This window comes from Narcine bancroftii, chromosome 8 (assembly GCF_036971445.1).
Source record: "Narcine bancroftii isolate sNarBan1 chromosome 8, sNarBan1.hap1, whole genome shotgun sequence".
NCBI lineage: Eukaryota > Metazoa > Chordata > Chondrichthyes > Torpediniformes > Narcinidae > Narcine > Narcine bancroftii.
Genome location: NC_091476.1, coordinates 132,835,359 through 132,858,210, shown reverse-complemented (window position 1 = coordinate 132,858,210; position 22,852 = coordinate 132,835,359). Strand labels below are relative to the sequence as shown.

General features: G+C 41.0%; 2 long non-coding RNA genes across 2 annotated transcripts in view; one reads left to right on the top strand and one right to left on the bottom strand.

Annotated features, from left to right (window-relative positions):
• LOC138741849 (uncharacterized) overlaps positions 1–22,852 on the bottom strand; it is a 368,971-nt gene that overhangs the window by 320,009 nt on the left and 26,110 nt on the right. The window lies entirely within an intron of this gene.
• The window catches only part of LOC138741850 (uncharacterized), a 72,595-nt gene continuing 54,488 nt past the window's right edge, over positions 4,746–22,852 (top strand). The window contains exon 1 of the long non-coding RNA XR_011343815.1: positions 4,746–4,880. This is a non-coding gene — a long non-coding RNA (uncharacterized lncRNA). The remainder of the gene's footprint in view (positions 4,881–22,852) is intronic.

The window sequence follows — 22,852 nt, the reverse complement described above, 5'->3', positions numbered from 1 at the left end:
CACCACAATAGCCCAGTACTGTGGTGGACAGAGTGACTACTGGATCTCTCAGTAGCCATCTCCCATTCCTTTGCTGACTGCTTTGATGCCTCCTTTCCTCCAGCTCTCTCTTCTCTTTTTTCTCTTTTCCCTCTTTCTCCTTTTGCAGAGCCAAAATTAATTCTCACCTTTTCTCTTATTATCTTTCATCTGTTTGTCTGGACTATTCCCCCTCCCATTCTTCCTCTTTTCTCTCCCCAGCCTTAATTCAGATGCTTGGTTTTTTTTTTACTCATACCTTGAAGAAAGGCTCAGGCCTGAAATGTCAATAATATATCTTTACATCCTCTGTGAGATCAACTGAGTTCCTCGAGCAGTTCTGTGTTTTTGCATTTGTTCAATGGCCTACTCCCAAACATGATGTCTCCCATCACTGACTTTATGAGGCAATAAAGGTTATTATGAACTGATACATATAATTTTTTGCCACAGTTTATTAAACAAGACACATTTACAAGGTTTTACTTTTGAAAGCTGTGTTTCCAGCTGGGTACATGAGTCAGAAACCCAACACAATCCACATAACCATCGAATGAGATACATTAAATCATCAAGACATTGTTTCTTTGGTCTCTGGTCATTGATTTGTAGGATAAGCAACAGTGAAACAAAAGATGACAATGATTGAATAAGGACGATGAGGAGTCTCCACGCCCAAATGTTTTAGTAAGATCCACCAACTTGTAGTTCATTTTACTTCCAAGATTAAATTAAGGTTCGAGCTTCATGTACACAATGCACAAAGAGTGTTTTCCTTTGTTTGCCCGATAAAGATGCACAAAAAGTCATCACCAGTCTAAGACCTCTATCAAGAAGGAAGAGAGTCCATTGAAAGACATTGAGTGCCTGTGGATGAATTTATCTAATTCAAGGACTTGCCATATATTGACTGTGGACTCAACAGAACAGTTAAATTACCCTCAGGCAGTGAAAAGAAACAATGCATAACAAGATAATTATCACAGACTACCCATAGAGTGCTAGAACACAGAGAGAGACCCATTTGCACAAATTCCATTTTGTTCTCCCCAACAGCCACAGTCCCATCAATCACCCTCACATGCTTGACTGAGTCTTTCAACCCTTGCCCTAAACTCGAGAGGTCATTTACAGAACCTATTTAAGCTATCGTTCTTTTTGTTTTGGGATGTGGTTGGAAAATGGAGCACTCAGGGAATAGCCGGTAGCTATTGATCCCTTTTAAATCTTTCCCCTCACCTTAGATGTATATCTGCTAATTTTAGAATGGTCTACCCAGGGGAAAAGAATGTGACCATTCATCTTATTTATGCCTCTGTAAGGTTATCCATCAGCATTCCTGACTCCAATTTATTGTTACCTCACTGATCTTGGTAAATGTGGTTTCTGTGAGACCCAGTAGATTTGTATAAATTTTCTCTTTTAAATTTTTTTCCCCCATGGGCGAAATTATTTTGAAGGTCAGAAGTCAGACAGGATACCATCTTGGAGCTCTTGAGCAGAACATAATTGTGTCACCACTTATATTTCCAAAGTAATCGTTTGTCAGAGATTAAAATTCCAGGCCCATGGAGTAAAGAAACTAAATTGGCCATTGATTGAAAATGTTTGGCAGAGAGTTGAGAACATTAAAAAGCAAAAGGACTGCAGATGCTGTCAATCTAACATTAAAAATCAACAGTGGAAGTATTCATCAGGTCAAATATCTCCTGCAGAGAGAGAAATAGGGCTGGGCTGGAAAGTCATGGACTTGAAACATTGTCTGCTTTTCTCATTACAGTTGCTGCCAGATTTTTCTAGCACATTCTGTTTTCAATTTTGATGGGAATATTATGCTAGTGAAACAAGTGAAAGTCATTTACAGTTGGCTCATAGCAAGGGGAGTGCTAATCAACAACTTAACGTGCTGCAGAGATTTGCTGACATTGCTTCCAAAAGCATACTGCTCTCTTGGTCCTGATGCTGCCAACTTTCACGTAAAGTTAACCCATATAAATACAGAATGTGGGAGAATAGCTGTGATGTTGGAGTTGGCATTCTCACATCCAAGTCTTCTTTCTGGCTTGCAAAGTTAAAGTGGCAAAATAAACCAATGGCAGTTTAATGTGCGTTGTACATGTATCTTGTAAACTGAGCAGCTTCTGGCTCCGGGGAATAGGCTCATTGTCCATGTTAAAGCAACTCTTGGATTTAGAAGGCTCAAGACTCTCCACTACTTGCTAGATAACTAACCTAACCAGTCCCCGTCCAGCTCCCCCCCACCCCACCCCACCCCACCAACCCTCCCCTTCCATTCCTTCTCCTAATAATGACTGTTCTGGTCCACAAAGTAGCTTTTCAATTGAACTAAACTACCTTTGTATTTTTCTGTAAAAAATATTTAAATTTGTCTCTTCCTTGGCCCTCTCCCCTTTTCCCATCACTTCTCAGTTTCTTCCTTTTCTTTCCTCCCACCTGTATCTATCTGTTATCTCTTACTTATTAGCCTTTACTCCTGTGCTCCTCCCCTTTTTCACCCCATCATCACCACCACCCCTCTCCCACCCCTCACCTTTATTCAGGCCTGATTTTCGGCATCCCTGAAGAAGAACAGAGGCCTAAAGCAACAACTGCCTTTTGCTTTCTATGGATGCTGCTCCAGCAGATTGATTTTGAGAGTTCTGAGAGTTTGCTGAAATGGTACAAGTGGAGGTGTTACATGTGCGGGCTCAGCCAGTGAATACCCGTGGCCTCCAGCAATGCATGCATAATGACAGTCAGATCTTACCCATCGCTTGGGTGTCTTCAGTCTGCCTGTTTCATGATTAATGGACATGAGGAATTCTAGAAAATAAGGAACCCTTATTTTCAGGGAGGGTGAAAAATGACTCGGTGCTTGATATACCCAATTCCATAAAACTTTAATTCATATTCAGCACTCTTGATTTTTAAAAAGTATTTATGGAAATTTCTGGATACATTATCATTTTAGAATCATAGAGTCCTACAGCACAGAATCTATGAAAAACTTTAGTCCACTCTGCCTGCATGAGGCCCACACCCCGCCAATCCCCTCTCATCTATTCATATTTCTAAACTGGGAAGTCTATCGGGAATCAAATACACAGGTCTGGAGTTACACGGGTCTGGAGTTACACCGGTCTGGAGTTACACCGGTCTGGAATTATGCCAGTCAGATGGGGTAAAGTATGGTTTCCTTTAAAGAAGCAGTTAGGTTTTTACAGGAACCCAGCAGTTTTATGGTCACCATAGGTCAATTAATTGCTTGGATTTAAATTTCTCAGCTTGTGAGAATGGATTTGAACTCACATCTAGATCAATGATTCAGGCCTCTGGATACTGTTCAGAAACTGAAGCACCATGCAGTTAGATAATCTGTTCAAGTCCTGGAGTTATGCTTGAAACCAGTCTTTATCACAAAGTGCAGCCACTGAACAGACTTGATGTTCATAATGAGTCCCTAAAGAATTCCAATAATTGCCACATAAAGAGCGAAGTGTTTACTTTCAGATGTATTTTCCTTCATTTGAAATTAAATATCACAGTTTCCAGGAAATGGATTAATCAGTTTTGATAATCACTGATCTGGCCCACTAACTGGCTTTTCAATTGAACTAAACTACCTTTGTGTTTTGGCTTAAAAATCTTTAAATATGTTGAGAGCTATTTATTTGTTTATACCATGTGCTGTCGATGAACAAAAGAAGAGCCCAGCATCAAGCAATACTTCACTTCTACACTTTGCATTGTACAATGATGACTTCAAACCTTGCTCTGAATATGAAAGCTTGCTTGGAAATGCCTTATCATGTTGAAAGTGCTCTTTTTGTACTTGCATTTATTTGCATTTCAGTTGTCAAAAGTAATGAATAAAATACCTTGGTGTGTTCATTTTCAAACCAAGGCAGAGCTGTAGATTTGACTAAATTGCTTCTGGCACATCACAAAGTTTTAGCAGTAAACTAGAACTTGATGAGACATTGCCATTCACACACACAGTGAATGAACCCAGATCAGAACATTTCTTTTCAATGTAGATTCTGGGCAGTAATTGTAGACCATAGTGAAACTGTAGATGATGGAGCACCAAAGCTAGTGGACAAGCAATAGGCCCTGATGGGGATGAACATGTCCTCCCTCAGAGCACAAACATTGGAGTTTGAACGAGGTTTACTGTAATATTGTGAATTAAATATTAATCTCTTCTGCTTAATGGAAAGCATTCTGACTGGTTGCATGACTGTCTGGTCTGGAGGTGCCAATGAACAGGATAGGAAAAGGCTACAGAACTTGGCCCATGCCATCGTGGGCATGTCTTCACTCCTCGAGGACATCTTCAAGAGACGGTGTCTTAAGAAAGCAGCCTCTATCCTCAGGGAACCTCACCACCCAGGCCAAGCCCTCTTCTCACTGCTACCATCAGGAAAGATGTACAGGAGCCAGAAGACGAATACCCAACATCACAAAGACTGCCTCTTTCCCCCCTGCCATCAGATTTCTGAATGGACAATGAACCACAGATATGACATCTCTTTTTTTCCATTTCGACTAATTTATTTTTTTTTAAATGAATCTATAGCAATTTTTACACCTGTACTGCTGCAAACTTCATGACACGTCACGATAATAAAATCTGATTACAGCATTATTCAGATTATTTATTTATTACAGCAACTAATTTCTCTCTGCTGTTTCCATTCAAACTCATTTTAGGGCGTCTGATGCAAATGGAATTCAGCATCCCACCACTGAGCTCCAAAGTAATAGCACAAGAAAGCTAAGAAGGAAATCACAAATAATAAAACAAACAAGGCGCGAGAGGCAACAAAAACCCCAACACAAAGTCAAGCTGATTCTTCAAGGTAAGAGGTTTGTCTACATCTCTCACCTTGTGCTTTCTGCCCATTCCATTGTTAAAGTTAAATTAGAGATGCATCAGAGTAACAGGGTCTTTCCAGCCCAGGAGCCTGTGCTGCACAAATGCACCCAATTAACCTACCAATCCTGTAGATCTTTGGAGTTCAGTAATTCCTTGGAGTCTGGGAATATGCCAGTGCTTTCTATAAGGGTAACCTGAAACTGCTTGCAGAATGGAACAAGCCCAGTGCTCAATTAGTGAAGCTCTGATCTTGCCAGTCCAGTGACCTGGGTTCTATCCTGACCTCTGGTACTATCAGAGTGGACTCTGTGCTCATCTTTTCCATCCCCTACTTTTCTCCCATATCCCAAAAGGTGTTTAATTGGCCATTGTAAATGACAATGCAAGTGGTGTCGGTCAAATAAATAACAGTGCTTACAGGTGTTGTTCTGAATCTTATGAGGCCTGAGCAATTAGGTGTTGAAGAGAGAATGAGGAAAAGAGCAAGGCAGCAGATCCTGATGATGGTCAAGGAGAGCCGAGAGAGAGAGAGAGAGACACTGATGAAGAAGTTGTAGCAAAACAAACAGCATTTTGGGAAAGGAAATTCCCATTAAAATCCATCTCTAATGCCCACAAAAGACATTGGGCTCAATTCTCAGTCTACACTTGCAGCTGACAGTAAGTGTTAAATCTGACTTCCCTTTACCCAATTTTTATTAATTTTCCTCTTTTTAATAACTTTATTGCTAGTGAGTTAAATTCTCTAGCCTAAAGACGTAGATACTAGAAATTTGAAATAAAATTAAAGAATGCTGGAAACACTCACCAGATCAGGCAGCCTCTATAGAGTGAGAACTATTCATGTTTCAGATCAATCAATCATGTTGCAAATTACATGACACACATTTATGACAATAAACCTGAGTCTGATTCTAACTTTAACTTAACACTGACAAGTTTGTTTTATAGTTTGCAAAGGTTTGCAATCCATAAGCACTCCTGAAGTAGATTAATTATCTTAATCTCACTATTGAAAACATTATATCAGACATCGGAACAATCATTTTAAAGCTTCTTATTCCATATCTACACACAGCTCAAATGATCAATTAAATTAAGCTCAAATTTTTCTTGTTACAAATATTGAGCAACATTTTATTAAACACATTTATTTTTATACAATATCATATAACGATGTGCTGTTCCTGAGGGTATACGTCAGATAACATCAGGCAAGGTGTTCAGAGTATTACTGAGGAAGTGAACAGTAAAACTCTAATTATCCTTTCCAGATACAGATTACTGATCCAATTTTCTTCCTCTGCGTCTAATCAAATCATATTTTCGCCATCATCCAAATGATCAGACTGGAATATTTGGTGACATGTTTTTTGCTGTACATGTTCTCAGCTCACATCTTTTGATGCATAGAGGTGGGCTAAAAAACAATTACTACTTAAGGAGGATAGCAGTAAAGGTTCCGTTACTATCATGTAATACTACATTATAATGGAACATACATGAAATTCTTTAACTTTTGTCTACCATAAGGTGGACAGAGAGCTGCCACTTTGTCCAACACCCTTCACAGAAACATACAGCACCCAGTGTTCCTAGGCGGTGTCACCTCCAAGTATTGACCAGTCCTGTGCCTGCTTAGCTTCTGAGATCAGACAATCTCAAATGCATTCAGGCTATTAGGCTTCTGCTTAGGCATTGAACAGTGACTCATTGCTCAATGATCCTACAGGAATAATCTCTCTCTCTCTCTCTTACACACACACACACACACACACACACACACACACACACACACACACACACACACACACACACACACACACACACACACACACACACACACACACACACACACACACACACACACACACTCTCTGATTTTCATGGTTGGGATGATTTGAATGCTTTCCCAGGAATATTCCATGTGAATCACTGCTGCGAAGTAGGCTTTTTAATTTAAAAACATTTAGACATATGACAGGCCAATTCGGCCATACAAGTCCATGCCTCCCAATTTATGCTCCATTAACCTACATCCAGTATTTTTGTTTGAAGGGTGGGAGTAAACCGGAGCCCCTGGAGAAAACACAGTGAAGATTATGTGGTAAAACTGAAGTGGTTTGAAAGAGCTTCACAGCTCATAATTTCCTTAAGCCTAGCTCAGGTGTATGCACATTCTGTGTGTATTGGAGTGTCTGCATATGTGTGTGTGTGTGTGTGTGTATGTGTGGTGCAACCATTGTATTGTTTGTATTGTTAGTTTGGTATGAGCTGGACCACCTCCTGAACCTGTGACTCCTTCCTTCCTCCCGTAAATCCTTATAAGGGCTGTGATGCCCAAACTCCTTGGAACTGGGCCAGCAACATATGAGCTATCATAAGGTGATTAAAGCCTATTAATCACAACTCTCTCCTAATGTGATTGAAATCGCACTACAATTTAATTACCTTAAATTTCTGAATGGATATATTGGACACTGATCCTAAAGATCCTGAGGCCTCAGTCAAATTTAATCAATGGTTGCACTGCCTCAACACTTTCATGAGACACAACGATGAACAGAATGAGGAAGACAAATGAGATCTACTCTTCACTCAGGTCAACCACCGAATCCTCCAGATGATAAGAGACTACACTACTTACTCAGCTTCAATGGAGCTCCTGCAGAAACAGTATCAGACCCCAATGGATGTCATCTATGCCAGATTCCTCCTGGGTGGTGGTAGACAAGTGCCTGATGAGTCAGTCGACAAGTACTGACTTGTACGGGAGCTGTATGGGAGCTGGGGCGAGCCTGCAACTGCAGGGAAGTCTCTGCTGTTGCCCATGTAGAAGGCCTGATACGCGATGCATGTGTGGCTGGATTCAAGTCTAATCACATCAGACGGAGGCTCCTGGTAAAAGGTGATTGAAGGCTGCAAGATGTAGTTGACCTGGCTAAAGTGCTTGAGACAGCCCAGCTTAATGCAAATATCTTCTTGGGAATGCAGCCACTACATGGGGAGCTCATGTGCTACCATCTTGGGATGCAGGGTCCCAAGTCACCGTCGCTGCCATTGAACACCCGAAGTGCAACTTCTGCGGACACATGAAGCATCTCCAAAAGAAGTGCATATTCAATTCTTCACGACTAGCCATCTTGGGTTGCATGGGGCAGAATGGCATAATTTGGGCCAACCCTGACCTCATGCACCCCTGTTGGAACTCTCATTGCCCCATAGCATCAAGGCCCTGGAAAGGTGCTTGGATTTCTTTTCATATTCTGAATTACGTGGACAAAGCCCACCCTCAGTGAAATCTACCACCTTTTTCCTGTCGGCAGAAGCCCAAGCGGCATTCACACGCTTCAAAAGCGACATTGCCAAGGCGGCGATTCATGCTGTGGATTAATCCATCCCCTTCCAGGTGGAGAATGATGTGTCCAACTTTTCCCTGGCTGCCTCGCTTAGCCAAGCGGGCAGTCCAGTAGCTTTCTTTTCTCGAACTCTCCAGGGCCCCAATCTTTGGCATTCAGCCATCAAAAAGGAGTCCCAGGCCATAATGGAAGCTGTGCACCACTGGACGCTCTACCTGGCCGGAGAACCATTCACCTGCTGACTGACCAACATGCAGTCACTTTTATGTTCAATAACAAACAGTGGGGAAACATTAAGATCGACAAGATCATGAGGTGGAGAATTGTATCAACCTCGGAAGCTCAATGAGCCTCCCGATGCCCTGTCCTGGGGGACATATGGCAACTTGAAGTTGGATTGGCTCCAAGCCCTCCAAAACAACCTCTGTCACCCTGGGGTCATCAGGCTCTACCACTTTTTTAGAGCCTGTAACCTCCCCTACTCAGTTGAGGATATCAGGGAGTTGACACAGAGTGCTGAGAATAAACCCAATTCTATCTGCTAGTCAAAACCCACTTCATCAAAACCACCCGCTCCTTTCAGCAGCTGAGCATGGATTTCAAGAGCCCCCTTCTATGCAGCAAAAGGAATGTATACTTCCTGAATATCATTGACGAATACTCCTGCTTCCCTTTCACCATCCCCTGCCCGGACATGACCACGGCCACAATCATAAAAGCACTGCATAGTATATTCGCTCTCTTTAGATACCCTGGCTATATCTATAGTTACCGGGGATCCTTGCTTATGAGAGAGGAGCTGCACCAGTACCTGCTGGCCAAGAGCATAGCCACGAGCAGAACCATGGGTTATAAACCTTGGGGGAATGGCCAGATGGAAAAGGAGGACTCCACTGTCCAGAAGGCAGTCCTCCTAGCCCTCAGGTCAAAAGGCCTACCCATCTCCTGGTAGCAGATATCCTCTCTGAGGCAATCCAGAGGTCCCTCCTCTGTACCTCTACTAATGCGACACCACATGAAAGGCTCTTTTCCTTTCCCAGGAAGTTGGTGTCAGGAACCACACTGCCATCCTGGCTGATGACCTCTGGGCCCGTACTGCTATGGAGGCATATCAGATGCCAGAAGACTGACCCTCTGATTGAGAAGGTCCACCTCCTCCATACTAACCCCCAATTCGCTTATGTGGAGTACCAGGATGGGCGGCAGGACACGGTTTTCATCTGAGACTTTGCGCATGCAGGGGAGCTCTTGACCAACTAATCAACATCCCCTCATGGTGACCCTGGCCAATCGGCCCTACTAATTTCACCCAACACAATGCTCCAACCACAGTCCGAGCAACCCTACGGTCCTATTAAGCCCCCTCAGCCTCTGGAGGCAGAGCCTGTCATGCAAAATATCACCTGGGAACCAACAGCTGTGCCACGCCATACCTTACAATGGTCACAGCAACAGACGAGTCCACTGGACAGGCCGAACCTGTAACGAACATTGACTCACTTCACCCCGTTAGACTTTGTTTCAAAAGAAGGGGTGAATGTGGTCCAACCACTGTATTGCTTATATTGAATATATTGTATGAGCTGGCCCAACCTCTGAATCTGTGAGTCCTCCCACCCAGAAATCCTTATAAAGGCTGTTACTCCCAAACTCCTCCCTCAGTACCTGCCTTGGAACCAGGCCAGCAACATGTGAGATGTTTTGATGTCTAATGGTGATTAGAACCTATTAATCACAACTCTCTGTCTAATGTGGTTGGTCAATAGTGGTACAGAGTGTACTCCTGAGTTTGTGTGAATGTAGGCATGTTCCTGCAAGTATCTGTGCAAGCATGTGTGTGTTATGTTGAATGCAAGGAGCTGTTCTCTCACACGGAGGCTTTGACTAAGGTCCTGAGGCCACTTTGTTGCAGCAGGTTCCTTGGGATGTGCTGGGAAGAGTAACAGGAATGGTGAATCCTTCTAAAACTTCCCTGATGATTCTCTTCAGAATCATGTTTAACCCATAGGATTTATTGTAATTAGTGAAACTATCAATAAAAGAACAGAAACTAAACTTTGTCACATCATGTTTAATAATACATAAATAAAGAGGTAATAATGTCAGAGGATTGAAGTGTGATTGCTAAATTATTGCTTGTCTAGCCTCATAGATCAGCAGTACATAACGCAGTCACCATCCACCATGCAGAGTTGGATGGGAAACATTGCAGGAGGAAAGAATAACGACAGATTGAACCTATTACAATCAAATAATTCTGCAGTGATATGAGCTCCATTTATTGAAATCTGCTGCAATCGAAATCTGTTAGAGAATTTAATCTTTGAAATGGCTCTCTGTGGTTGTGACATCTGGTACAACTGTTTCTGTGATGTTTGAATACCTTTACCAGCTGCTTGATCTGGGGTGTCTCACAGTTGCATTGACTGTCGGACTGTGCCATGAGTTGTACTGCCTATTCATTGTCAGTTATTTTACAAGTTGCATCTTTAATGGCAATTATTGCCATTCTATTTTGGAAAGCATGATACCAAGATGAGACTATTATTAATAACTCAATGTATCATCTGATCTTGTGGGTGGACATATAAAGTTTTGAAAAAATGACAGAGGAGTAACTTGTAGTGGCCAATATTATCCCTCAGGCAACATCAACAGAATGAATTATTTGGTCATTATCATTCGTCAGTTCAACTGTGCTCAGTCTATCCTTGTCAGCACTGGTTCCTTATAGAACATAGAACATGACAGCACAGTTCAGGCTCTTCAACCCTCAATGTTGTACCAACTTATATATTCCTACCAAAAAAAGCTAAACCCTTCCTTCCTATTTTTCTTTTATCCACGTGCCTGTCTAGAAGTCTCTTAAATGCTCCAATCATTCCAGCCTCCACCACCACCCCTGGCGTGGCATTCCAGACACCCACAACTTTCTGTGTAAAAAAAACTTACACCTAATTTCTCCCCTAAATTTCCTCTCTTCACCTTGTAGAGATGTCACCTGGTGTTTGCTACTCCTGTCTGGGGAAAAAGGTGCTGCAGTCTACCTTATAGTTGCCTCCCAGAATCTTGTAGAACTTTATTAAGTCACCTCTCATCCTTCTATGCTCCAAATAGAAAAGCCCTAGCTCTGCTAACCTTAGCTCATAAGCCTTATTTTCCAATCCAGGTAACATCCTGGTAAATCCTCTTTTCACCTGCTCCATACTGTCATTTATGGTAGGAGCTACATGTCAGATAGTTGTGACTTCATGCTCCATTTCATTTAAACAATGATTCAGGCTGATACTCCAATGCAGTGGTGTGAAATGGCTATTTCCAAGTTAATTTAAGGCAGAGATTGATAAGTTCGTGATTAGCCAGGGCATCAAAGGTTGAGGGGAGAAAATAGCAGGGCTCAATGGATTAAATAGCCTATTTCGCATCCCATGACTTATGATCTTATGGCCCATTACTGTGCTGTACCTCTAAAATAAAATAGTGAGATTGCTTTACAAATGTGCGAGAATGAGCAATTATTGTAAGCCACATATCTGTGATAAGGCAATCTGTGACAGCCGAAGCCAATACATTTAAATCCAAAGACTGTAAGACTCTGGTAACGTGCTTCACTCGACCCCTGGCTTCCCTTTGCAACGCTGGTGTCCATCCAATGTCAATTCTCCTTCATCTCTGATTAACCTGTATTACATTTGTCGCTGCTTTTACACACATCCCTCCGAAGGTCCTGCTCTTGAACCATCAATAATATATTGACTCACTCACATTAAATCACAATCCACGGAAGCTGGTGTGGAGTCTATAATGAGTCCATCAAAAAACCAAATGTGTTGAGAATTGATAGTGGGTTACATAGGTGAAAGGCAGAAGATAAAAAAAAGCTGCAAATACTGGGAATCTGAATTAAAAACACGTGAGAACAGGAGGCAACTTAATAGAGGTCTACAATGGATATTCAGCACCTTTTTCCAAGAATGGGAGTAGCAAACACCAGGGACATCTGTACAAAGTGAAGGGAGAAATGTTTAGGGGAGACATCAGGGTACGTTTTTTACACAGAGTTGTAGGTGCATGGAATGCCTTGCTATGGGTGGTGAAAGTTGGAACATTAGAGGCATTTAAGAAACTCTGAGACAGGCACATGGCTGAAAGCAAAATAGAGGGTGATGATGTAGGGAGGGTTTAGCTTTTTTTTCTGGGAGGTATATGTAGGCTGGCACAACATTGAGGCCTGAAGGGCCTGTGCTGTGCTGCAGTGCTCAATGTTCTATGTAACAGATCAGACAAGAGTCTGTTGGAATAGACAGATTCCACCCCTCCCTTTTCCTGTAAGCACTCCATTCTTCCAGTTTATTCTAAAAGAAAATCTTCCCACACACATCTTCCTTTCTCCTTAATCTTACCTCCTCACCACCATAGCTGACAGAGCTCTCCCTCGTCTTTGTTCAAATTTATGTCCTGGTACCACCTCTTCCCACCTCGAGCAAGAGCCAAGTCTCCCTTGTCCTCACCTTCTACCCCACCAGCCTCCGTATTCATAAGAACATGAGAAAGAGATGCTGGTGTAGGCCATATGGCTCATCGAGCCTTTGTCTATAACCCTTAACTCCCCAACTATGCGAAAATCTAAGCACACTCAATGAAGAATTCTCTGCTGCTTCCTTGAGCAGACTATAATCACTGGAATTCAGAAGAATGAATGGGAATTTTATAGAAACGTAAAATTATGAAAGGGCTAGGTAAGATAGAGAGAGGAAAGTTGTTTTCACTAGTAGGTGAGACTAGAACTAAAGGACACAAGCTCAAGATTTGGGGAAATAGGAAAGAGATGAGGAAGAGCCGTTTCACTCGGATAGTGGGGTGATCTGTGAAGTTTGTTGAACGCTCTGGCTGATGAGATGGTAGAGGCTGCCTAATTACATGTATTATAGACAGAGAAATAGATTTTTGGAGTATAGAGGAAATTAAGGATGATCGGGTAAAAGCAGATAGGTGGGGCTGACTGCCCAGCCAAGGCAGCCTCAATCTTATGGAATGGAGGAGCAGGCGGGATGGCACAGACCGACTGACTCCTGCTCCTATTTCTTATCTTCTTATTCCATTTTACTATACAATCAAGTGCTTTGTCAGACTAACAATTAAATGAGAAATCCAATCTAGGAAAGTCAAACACTACTATTATGGATTTCAAATGAGTCTTTTTAATAGATTTATCTTATGTCAATGGATCTTAGTCAACAAAATGTGGCCCTTGGAAAGCAGAAAAATACTTAGAGACACTGAACAGACACTGTATGTCAGAGATGGAGAAGGAATAGATGAACTGGAAAGGAAAACAAGTGGTTCAGGAGGGAGTCTTGCCAAGACTGACACTTGCACTATATTATCAACTTGATCATCAGCTATTCAGAACTTTATGGAAGGAGGACATGGAATGTGGTGGTGACACTTGGGAATGAGAAAGGCATAAATGAGTGAATGAAAGAAAGGAGTCTTTGTAAATAAGAGCAAATAAGATCAACACGTGTTGAAAGAAGATACCAAGGTCATACCAATGAGAAATTGGATGGACTCAGCAGGTCAGGTGATAACCATCCTTTCATGGGACAGGGTGAGGGAGAGGCCACTGGGAGTTGGGGGTGAAGGATTAAAGCGAAATGTTGGAATGAGAGGAGGTAAAGACAATATGGAAATAGTGAAGCCCAAGTTACCTAAACTGGGGGAAAAAAATTGACTTCCATGCCATTATGTTTAAGGGTGTCCAGGAGGAATAGATGTGTTGTTCCTCAAGTTGACATTTATTTTTACCCTGATAATGGATGAGGCTGAGGGCAGGCAAGCTGTGTGAGAATGGTGAGGGGCATTAAAATGGTTGGCAACCAGGAGTTCTAGTATGTACCTTGGAGACAATGGTGAGTGAAAGGGGATGGAATAAATTTCCAGGGTCTGATGTAGATAGCCTCTGGCCTTCCTATTGATGAAATTGTAGGGTACTGAATTCTGGGGCCTTCAATTTCTACTTGATTATAAGTCTCTTCAGTATAGCTTGAAACAAACTGATGCAGGGAACCCACATACATTTTTCCAATATGGTTTGCAGCTCTCTGGTGCATGCAGGGATAGTAATTTGGGACACATTTTAATCAATAGTGAATTAATGTTACTTTGCCATAAGTTCAATACATTCTTGATTCCAGACTTGGCTTCTGATTGGGAAATAATTTTGTACATTTGTTGGAGGGTAGATTTCAAAAATTTAACGTCTGCTTATTCAGATGCGATAGTTTTTCATTGAATGTGAATAGTTTGGTGTTACATATATTTTTAGACGCATTAATAAAACCAAATTACTCATTTTAAACATATAGATGAAAAATATTTAAATAGCATTTCTTTCTTTTTAACAAATTAATAATTTTGCTCATATGGGAAGTCAATGCTTCATCAGCTTTTACTATTGATGAGACGCAGGCTTCAGGAAAATGCATAGACCTGAAATTTCATCCTCAGTTGGATAGAAAGATGTTTATGCATCGATAACATGCCAATGTGAATATATATCAACACACACACACACACACACACACACACACACACACACACACACACACACACACACACACACACACACACACACACACACACACACACACACACACACACACACACACACACACACACATTATTAAAGAGATGTCCATCAGTTTGCCCAGCACTCAAATGCTACCTGGTCAATGGAAACAACTTGATCTCCATATCAATGCTCTTGTTAGCAACAGGAGTTGAATTATGAAACAAGGGAACTCTGCTGTATCTGTCCAAAAAGGTAACTGATAGCTCAGATTGCCATCTATGTTGATTCATGTGGTGACCACATTAGGGATTCAAGCTTTCAGTTTTGTCAGAGTGATAATCGATTCAATGGACCATGTGGTAAAATCAGTCTACGTAGATTATCTTGATCATATGAGTATTGTATTATATTTCCGAGATAGTATGTTGAGTAGATCCTCACATGTGATAAATAAAGACATTTAATTCACAATGGGTAGCTAAACATAAATCAGCAGACCCTACCCAGGATTAAATATAACAGGAATCATGTTTTATTTCCAATATACAGTATTTGCTTTGAAATAAATAAATCCTTATGACATTTTCTCACCAGTGTTCTGCTGAAAAGTGAGATATTTCATTCAAATTGTTCTCTCAGCATTAAGTTTATCATTGTATGAAAATGCTAATTAATTCTTGTTAATTTTCACAGTCATTGCAATGAATAGTATTTATTGTGAAAAGGCAAAGGGAGGCTTTAAATCATTCGCCATTTTCCCACTGGCATCCCAGTTAATTGGCCGGGCAGTGTCCTGGTTAAAGAAGCCATTTTTTTGCTGTTTCCACTGGGCCACTTTTAACCAGGACACAAACTGCTTTCCCACTGACCACAAGTCACCCCTGGGAATAGGAGAGTCTACCTTCAACAATAGTCCAGGGATACAACTTGTCCTTTTCCCACTGGTTTAATTGGCACACCAGCTTTAGCTGTCATCAGGGATGTGAGTAGGGGTTGAGGCCATCAACCCTTGGCATGATTTTATGTCATTTGACACCAGCATGCTAATTGTTTCCCTTTTCCACTGGACCCTTAACCAGTAAATTGGCCGTCAATTCCAGACAAGGTGCCAGTGGAAATGGGGCTACAGATTCATGGTATTTAATTACCAAAAACATGGCGCGCTTTTAATTGTAGTTCTGATTAATTACAAAAAATAGGAAACTGAATAATTCATTTTGAAAGCAGAGATTGGGTAGAATTGGAAGGGAAGTGTAGACAATGTTTCCATGGCTATTCTCTACTTTGATAAATGGTGGAGATTCAGTGCAATGTTTCCCTCCACCCACACTGACTTTGTAAATCATTGTGTGCAATTCTGGTTGCCCCATCACAGAACGATGTGGAGGCTTTAAAATTGTACAGAGGAGATTTTCTAGGATGTTCTCTGATTAAGTGGATGTTGGCTATGGGGGGAGAGGTTGGACAACTTGGGTTGTTTTCACTAGAGGATGGTTTCACAAAATGGGTTCCATGGAAAGGCATAAGGGTTCTGCACAAGAAACGACAGGGAGTAATAACAATCTACCTGTTTTTCTTGAAACCACTTATTACTTCTGTCTCTAATTCAATTTGTTTCTGGGACGGCAGCAAACAGCGCACTCCACCCTAAGAAAACAAAATGATGTCATGAGGCCTGATGTCAGCATTGCAGATGTCAGGCCTGCGCATCATTTTCATCCAATGAGAATCCGATTTCTTTTGGTGCGAAGTTGGCCATATTTTAAAGATATTCCAAGTGTGCAATATTAAGGATTAAGAAAGAAACTAGGAGACAGGAAAATTCATCTGAAGAAAGTACTGAGGTCCCACCAAGATTATTCGATTACGCCTATATTGGAAAAATCGTGTTATAAAGAAATGAAGGTATGACAAAATTATTTGTCACGTGGATTCACCTCAGCTGGGAATAGAGAGGCACAGGATGCACAAACATTAAGAAGATCTGTGAGGACAAGAAACAGTTGCATTTTTCCCATTAAATGTAAATTGGAGGCATTCAAATGATTTAAACATGTAGAATGGTAAGTTTATTTACTTTCTGAGTAGGGCTTCTGTATTTACCAGGTCTTTTAAACTGTAATTGACGATTGGGGTTCTGTGATTTCCAAGTGCTCCCCAAAAGGGTTCCATGGGCTAAATTTTGGGAAGCCCTGCTCTCGAGTGTCACAGGCTGAGGGGAGACTTCAAATAATTTTTATAAAGTCATTAACATATACATGGTAGATAGCCAGAATCTTTTTCCCCAGGGCAAAACTGTCATATAAGACAAGTTTAAAGTAAGAGATGGGGAAGGTACGAAGGGGATATATATAGGGCCAGTTTTTTACACAGAGGGTGATGGATGCCTGGAAAAGGCTGCCTGGGGTGGTGATGGGAGCAAATAGGATAATAGTGTTTGAGAGATCTCTTGATAAACGCATGAACATGCAGGATTTGAAGCGCAGAGTAAAGCAGCAGAGTTTTTGATACATTTTGGCATTGCATTCAGCAGATTGTGCAGCACCTGTTTCAGGTTCTTCATCCTAAATCATCTCCTGAAAAGGTTAAACGAGCCTCCATCTTAAAAGCTGCAGTATGTTTAAAGCAATAGTTTTCAAACTTCCCCTCTAAACTCATATTCCACCTTAAGCAATCCCGATGCCATATATGCTCTGTGATTAGTAAGGGATGTGAGTGGGAAGGGAAGGTTGAGAAGCACTGCTCTAAACCCAATTGTAACTGAAATAATTTGCCTGAGAAAAATTGTTGTTGGTCCATTTCCTTTGGAGTTATGAAACCGTGCACAAAACATGTCAATTAGGTATTATTAAAATAGTGCTTTTCAAACATTTTCTTTCCACTCACATACTACCTTAAGTAATCCCTTACTAATCACAGAACACTTATGGTATAGGGATTACTTAAAGTGGAATGTGAGTTTGGGGAGGGGGGTGCAGTTTGAAAACCATTGGTTTAGAGCAGTGGTTCCCAACCTTTTACTTTCCACTCATATACTACTTTAAGTATTCCCTATGCCATAAGTGTTCTGTGATTAATAAGGGATTGCTTAAGGTAGTATGTGGGTGGAAAGAAAAAGTTTGAAAACCACGTTTTAATCATTCCAAATTGATTCGTTATGTGCACAGTTTCATAACTCCAAAGGAAATAGGCCAATGACAATTTTTCTCAAGCAAAATATTTCAGTAATAATTGGGTCTAGAGCAGTGAATCTCAACCTTCCCTTCCTACTCACATACCACCTTAAGCAATCACTTACTAATCACAGAACACTTATGGCGTAGGGAATACTTAAAGTGGTATGTGAGTGGAAAGTAAAGGGTTGGGAACCACTGGTTTAGAGTCAGGCACTAATAGATCAAGAGTTCCATGATTTAGACTTGGAATAAGAAGGAATGAAGTTAAATGTCGTACAACTTGGAAGGGATGATGGGAGTGGTGTTTCTTTGTTGCAACTGTACCTTTGTACTTCTAGATGGAAGTGGTCACAGCTCTGGGTTGGTGCTGAAATTAGTGGAGATATTTTCTATTTTGACCTTCTGGTTGAAATGTAGATTTTATTTCTCATTGTAATTGCTCGAGTCTTGTTGGCTTCAGTTACAGAATGCACGTGAGCACGGGATGCAGGTATAAAGCTCCATCAAACCGTCCCTGCCTCTCTGCTGCAGCAACCAACTCGGAATGAAACACCTTATTTGCAGCTTTGAAGGAATGTTTCATTTTATCAGCTAATTATTTTCATATATTTTACTGATTCTTGTGGGATAACTGAGGATGTATTAAAACATAAAAGTCAGAATAAAGCTATTTCATTGTCAAACTCATTCATGAACTGGAATGGATGTGATTTTGAATTAATCATCATAATTTCAAAGGTCTAGATTTTCCAACAATTATTTCCAGTAACGAAACCAGATGGACTGTGTTGATCTGCATTATGAGACTGAAGGTGGTTTTGAGAAGTGTGAGTGTCCCACACACTCTATCCTGGCTCTGATTAAACATTCAGCAACCTACATAATTCATATTGAGGAGTCTCAGATGATAGTTTAATGGCATTAGAGGAAGGCTTTTTAAATGACAGACAATTGGTTAGCACTGTGGGCTGATTGACTCCCTCATCACCAACTTCTGAAGAAGGCTATTCTGAAAATTAAATGCACATGGAGAAATTTAATGAGCGTTTCTGCAAGTCTAATTGCTCCCAAATTCCTGTTCCTATCAGATTTCAAGGTTGTCCAACTACTTTTTAAGGAGTCTGAGGAAATTTGTCACGTCTTTGGATAGTCTAACAGACTTCTGCTGATACACTGGGAAAAGTATACTGACTGTTGCATCACAGCCTAGTTGGGCAATCCAAGTGCTCGGAATGCAGAAAGCTGCTGAAGGTACCAAATATAGCCAAGTCTATCATAGGCTCCAACATTCACAAGTCATGTATGCGAGGCACTGCCTCAAGAAGGCAGCCAACATCATAAAAGGACACCCATCATTTACCTCACAACTTCTTCTCACTGCTACCTTCAGGCAGAAGGTACAAAACTGGAAAACCAGCTCCTAGAGGTTCAAGAACAGTTCTTTATGCCCATCATAGACTGTCTGCAATGTTGCAAATCATTTTTTTGCACTTGGGTAACTATGAATACTTACCATCAATCTCATGTATTCATTTACTTTTTAAATTCAACTAAGTTTATCATAATTTTTTTACAAATACCTATTTGACTGCAGCAAGTAAGAATTTTCATGCCTCTTCTTTATACAATGTTTCTGTCAATAAACTCATCATCATTTCAGAATCAAAATCAGGACTTATTGATGTGAACAAGTCATGAAATTCAATGTTTTCTTGCAGTATCATAGTGCAAACATTCATACTATAACCATCTTATGACATTACTATAAAAAAGTAAAAATAAAAGTGCACTAAAAGTAAAGATTATTCAAGAATCTGATGGCAGCAGGGAAGAAGCTGTCTTTACGCTCCTGTACCTTTCTCTCGATGGTAGCAGAGTGAAGAGGGTGTGGCCTGGGTGGTGGGGGTCTTTGAGGATGGAGACTGCTTTTTTAAGACATTGCCTCATGAAGATGACCTCGATGGAGTAAAGTCTTGTGCCTGTGATGTCGCAGGCAGAGTTAACAACCCTCTGGAGTTTATTCATGTCCTGAGATTTGGTGCTTCCATACTAGGCAGTGATGAAACCAGCCAGAATGCTCTCCACGATACACCTATAAGTTTATAAGAGTCTTCGGTGGCACATCAAATCCACTCAGATGCCTCACAAAGTATAACCACTGGTGAGCTTTCTTTGTGATTGCATCAACATGAAGGCTCTAGGACAGATCTTCAGAGATGTTGACACCCTGGAATCTATAACATTTTTCAAATTGATGAGACAGCTTTCATGTTGGACACTGATGACAAAATTTGAGGAGTGCTGGTATTTTGTTCCAAGTAAAAACATCACATTTGAGAGATTCAGGTTTTTCTCCTGTGACCAGAAACAAGGTATGAGCTTCGACTAATACTTAGCTGAGCTTCACACACTGAGTAAGTCCTGTGAATTTGGAGATTTGAAAAACTCACTCAATAGAGACAGAATAGTTTGCAGAATCCCAGGTAATGGACTTTGTTGTGTGAAAAAGAGTTGACACTGGAAAAGGCTGTGAATATGTGTAGGGCAGCAGAGACCACACAAACACAAGCTAAGAAGCTGCATAGGATAAACACAATAGTGCATGAAAACAGAAAAGCAGAGGACCAAGAGTTTCCCACAGCTACAGAAAAGCAAAGGGGTAGGCTCAAACAGCAAATGGCCAGGTGTGGAGGTGGAGATATTTTAAAGATGTGTCCTGCCTATAGAAAGACCTGAATTAAATGTGGGAAGAAGAATCATTTTGCAAAGTGCTGCAAAGCTGGGGTACCAAGAAAAAGGTGCACACAGAGGATGAAGAAATTGAGGAATTCTTTGACGATTCACTACAGACTGCTGCTGGTAAAATGGAATGGATCGTTCCAGTGACTATGAATGAGATAGTAATTTCATTTAAGCTCGACGTCGGAGCCCAGGTGAATCTGTTATCTAAAATTAAAAGACCTTCACCATAAAGAGCAAGATTTATCCAGTGAAATTAAAAATGACAGGCTACACTGGAGAGAGCATTCCAGTCAAAGGGGGCTGTATGGTGATCTTCAAAACAAACGGCAGCATCTAAAGTCACAGCTACTGATGTAGAAAAGAGAGTACAGCCAATATTAGGTCTGAGTGCATGTGAAGAGTTCAACCTGGTGAAAAGAGTTTTCATAGTGGCTTCGCAGACCAAAGATAAGCACACAACTTTAAATTTTACTTTTTTATAGTAAGATGTTTGCACTATGATACTGTCGCAAAACATTGAATTTCATGACTTGTTCGTGTCAATAAACCCTGATTCTGATTCTGAAATGATGATGAGTTTATTGTCAGAAACATTGTACAAAGAACAGAGACACCAAGATTCTTACTTGCTGCAGATGTCTTTGAGGGGCTTGGATGTTTACTTGGTATACATAAGATCCACGTAAATAAGACAGTGGCTCCTGTTGTCCATGCATGCAGGAAAGTTCCATTTCCACTTAGAGACAAACTTAAACAAGAATGCATGAAACAGATGAAAGTCATACAGAAAATTGAACTCACTGGTCATTGTGTGAAAGAAAAATGGAGCATTGTGTATATGTCTGAACCCAAGAATCCCAATAGAGCTATTAAAAGGGAACATTTTAAATAGTCGACATGGGAAGAAATCATGTCCTGATTTCCAGATGCCAAGTGGTTTAGCAGGCTTGGTGGGTCATCATGGTTTTTGCAGATGAAGCTCGATGAAGTAAGTTCAAGACTATGCACTTTCAATACTCCACAAGGAAGATACCACTTTCTTCGGCTACCATATAGGATCTTATCTGGATCAGAAGTCTACCATAAAACCATCCACATGATCTTTGAAAGTATACATGGAGTTGAGACTATGATGGATAACATCATTGTATGGGGGTCCACCAAGAATGAACATGACATGACACAGAATATCAATTTAAAATTAAATAAAGAGAAATGTGAATTTGGTGTAAAAGTCTCTGACCTACATAAGAGATGTCATATCTGAACAGAGAGTGAAGCCTGATCCAAGAAAGACATCAGCCATTGAGGATTTTGCGAAGCCTCAAAACAAAGAGGTGAGACGTTTCCTGGGGATGGTGGCTGAGTTCATCCCTTGTCTGTTGACTGTGTCAGCACCACTTAGGATCCGCCTTCAGCAGAAAAATGAGTGGATCTGGTCGCACGAGCAAGAGGAGTGCTTTCAGGCATTCAAAAAAGTCCTAACAGAAGAGCCTATACTAAAATTTTATGATCCAGATAGGCACACCAAGATCTTGGTTGATGCATCCCGACATGACTTTGGAGCAGTACTACTGCAGCAGCATGAGGACACATGGTAACCTGTGACCTATGCATCGAGGGCTTTAACAAGTGCAAAAGCCAGCTCTGCACAGAAAGTGAGAGAGCTTCTTGCCAGCACTATTGCATGTGAGAGGTCCCATCAATACATTTATGGACATGCTCTTGAAGTGGAGACATACCATAAATCTTTGGTCTCATTAGGTCCAAACCAATGAATGATTGTCCCATGAGAGTACAGCGCATGTTGATAAGGCTGCAGAAATATGATGAGAATATGATCGACATGCCAGGAAAATACATGTTTGCAGCTGGTGCAATGTCTCGAGAAGTTGAGAGGAAAGAAAAGAGTGACCAGAAAGTTAATGTGGAGATGCAAGCCAATGTTGACATGATTATCACCTCATTTCCATTATCCCAGGATTCAACAGAGTGGATCAGGAAAGCAACAGAGACAGATGAAACAATGAAAGAACTCAAAGAAACAATACAGAAAGGATGGCCAGCAGCTAAGAATGACTGTCCAATGGGCATTTGGGATTAT